Source organism: Bombus impatiens, unplaced genomic scaffold (assembly GCF_000188095.3).
Source record: "Bombus impatiens unplaced genomic scaffold, BIMP_2.2 scf_0247, whole genome shotgun sequence".
Classification (NCBI taxonomy): domain Eukaryota; kingdom Metazoa; phylum Arthropoda; class Insecta; order Hymenoptera; family Apidae; genus Bombus; species Bombus impatiens.
The window spans coordinates 11,405-14,349 of NT_176666.1; the positions used below are offsets into that span (position 1 = coordinate 11,405).

General features: G+C 38.3%; 1 long non-coding RNA gene across 1 annotated transcript; it reads left to right on the forward strand.

Moving 5' to 3' along the window:
* The first annotated feature begins 293 nt into the window (after positions 1–293).
* LOC117151505 lies at positions 294–763 on the forward strand. The gene is made up of 2 exons (XR_004461495.1): positions 294–443; positions 508–763. It is a non-coding gene; the product is annotated as an uncharacterized LOC117151505 (long non-coding RNA).
* Positions 764–2,945: the final 2,182 nt, after the last annotated feature.

The window sequence follows — 2,945 nt, forward strand, 5'->3', positions numbered from 1 at the left end:
ATGTAAATTTATGTAGTATCGTGGACGAAAAGCCTAAGAGATATCGGGCGAACCATGAACAGTGTCGCGAGAGCCGAGGCGCCGTCGGGTCCATCAATGTGTCATCGGTCTTTTCAAGTGCATAGTTTCGTAGAAAAGACCTACGTGACCCTGGCCACGAGCGTCTGCAGAACACGTGTGCCTGTATTCATAAAAATCTAAATTTGCACAAACATCTGCACTTTATTATTACGCAACACTCTTAATATCACTAATAACACGAACTTTGTTGTCAACTTTCTTGCCAGAGTAATAATCTTGCACAAACGTGCGTCACGTTAAACTGGTACCGTCTCCCGATGAAACAGGCTCGGTATGTGGTACTAATGATGATTATGTCGAATGATCCGATGAAATTGACTGCGGTGAAAGTGATGGATGTATCTTTATCGACCTTTAGCGATGTAAGTACATATTAAGACTGTAATCTCGCAAAAATTTGTTCGCACTGCAAAATATATTTTCTAGATTATGAAAGCGTCAATGGGATATTTAAATATGCTACGGAACGTGACTTAATGTCTTATTAATTTTGCACAAAACTTATGAGGCGTAGTATAGTGTCACTTAGAGATCTTATAGCAATGAATGCCGAGGTATATTTTTTATTTTAGTTTGCTAGATTTTACAGTTCCTGGACTACGTGTTTCCAGACACTTATGCAAATACCGAAATTTCAAAATTTCTTGTATAATAACTGCATGTAATATATTTCTGAAAGCTTTGTATAAGTGTTCAAATTTTTTCGCGAACCACTGCAACAAAGTATCAGTTGAAAAGCAGTTATCGCCAAGAATGACGTAGTAGTCTGCTATCCAACTCGGCGCAGTTTCTGTCCTCCATGAAATCATTCGCATCATTCTACGATAACAGGTAATTTCAAAACCATAGTGCCCGTAATACTTTAATAATCGAACTGCAAATATGTATGTAAGATAATGTTAATCACATGGTAATTCAGGTGATCGATTCTGAAGTCTGAAAATCGAGAAGCGATTTTCAACGTCCTGAGCTACCGATCTTTCTTCGTCAATCTTTAATGTTTTAAATAATTACTCTTTCTTCTATGGTCTTGTCTATCTCTGATGTTGCTCTCTGTCCGTCCGTTTGGGAAATAGAGCGTCTCTCAAAATGGTTGTCCGTAAAACAAAGAAAGTCGTTCTGTCCGTGAAACAGAGAAAGTCCCTATCACCCTTGAATTCTAGGGAGTTTACATATGTATGTACAAAAGAGGTTTGAACGTTTTTTAAACACTTCTGGCAAATAGCCAGATTTTTTTCGATACCATACCCTTGCCTTTGGACGCATCTTCGCAAATATTTTGACTGTTGCTGCTTAATTTCGCAAGAGTATCGTAAATTCTTCATTCCGAATGAAAACTTCTCATCACTACATTGCCATATTTTAATCATTTTCTAACAAGGGACTAGAACAATTATGAAAGAAACAGATTCATTTCTGAAGTCAAAAAGAAACCCATGTTCGGAGACGTGGACAAACACGAAGTAATTTGTAGATATTTTCATATGTATATATGAGAATGGATAAAAATATAAATCAATAAATATTAGGTCCTCCGGGAAGTTGTTTTCGCGTTCGCTACTCGGAGCCTTATCTCGTTCTGCTTAAGTAAACAAACCACCTGATCACTCTACCATCAATCGTGTTTTCACTTGTTGCCCTCTGCTAAGGTAAGAGAACAGTTCTCGACGTTAGTAGAAAACGTATCGAGTGGTTTTTGCGTTGTGAAAGATGGAAGGGCAAAAGATGCATTTTCGTCACATTATGTTGCACTGCTTCAGAAAAGACAGTACGCTTAAAAACTCTGCAAAGGAGATTTGTGACGTTTATGGTATTCGGTCTATAACTGTTCAAACAGTCCGGAGTTGGTTCAGGAAGTTTAGAGCCGGAAATTTTTATCTGAAAGATGAAGACCACAGCGGACGTCCACCCATTACTGATACCGACCCTATCAAGGGCTACCTCAATGAATACCAAAGGTTTAGTGTTCGTGAGATAGGAGAAGCTTTAAATGTTCCACGAACAAACTATTCATGAACATTTAACAAAGCTTGGGTACGGTAATCACTACGAAATGTGGGTCCTCATCAACTGGCGGAGAACAATCTCCTGAATCGAATCTCGATATGTGATTTGCTAATTCAACACAACAAAAGGGAGCCATTTTTTAAAAAAAGTTAGTTACTAGGGATGAAAGTTGGATTCTCTACGACAAGGTTGCGTGCAAGCTATTTTGCTCGAGTCGAGATAAGTGTTCTCCAACGGTAGCTTGTCCTGGATTTCACCCGAAGAAGGTGCTGCTTTCAATTTGGAGGGACTGTAAGGGTATCCCCTACTACGAATTACTTCCGGAAGGGCAAACGATCAACAGTGAAAGATATTGCACCCAACTCGAAAAACTTAAGGACGTCATTACCACATCCTCCATACTCTCCAGACTTTGCACCATCGAATTATTTTTTGTTGTTCTCCCTAAAGAATTTTCTTCGCAATAGAAAATTCAAATCGGTAAACGAAGTGAAAAACGTCCTCGGAGAATATTTTAAAAGTAGGCCAAGAGAATTTTGCAAAAATGATATTATGAGACTCCCGGAGAGATGGCGAAAGGTGGTAGAAGAGAAAGGATCATACATTATTTAAGAAAGGTACACAGAAGGAAATATATTTTATACTTACCTCCTATTTAAGAAACGAAAAGAACTTTCCGGATAACCTAATTGTTATGGTTATTAGATGTATAAAGAGAGAGACGCGTGGATAAATTGTAAGGTAGAAAAATATATTTTAAATACAAAAGTGAAAGTACAAGTAGGAAATAATATAAGCTGGTCCAGATCAGCACGCTAGTGTCACGACCGGCATACTTCAAATCCGACGGACTGACG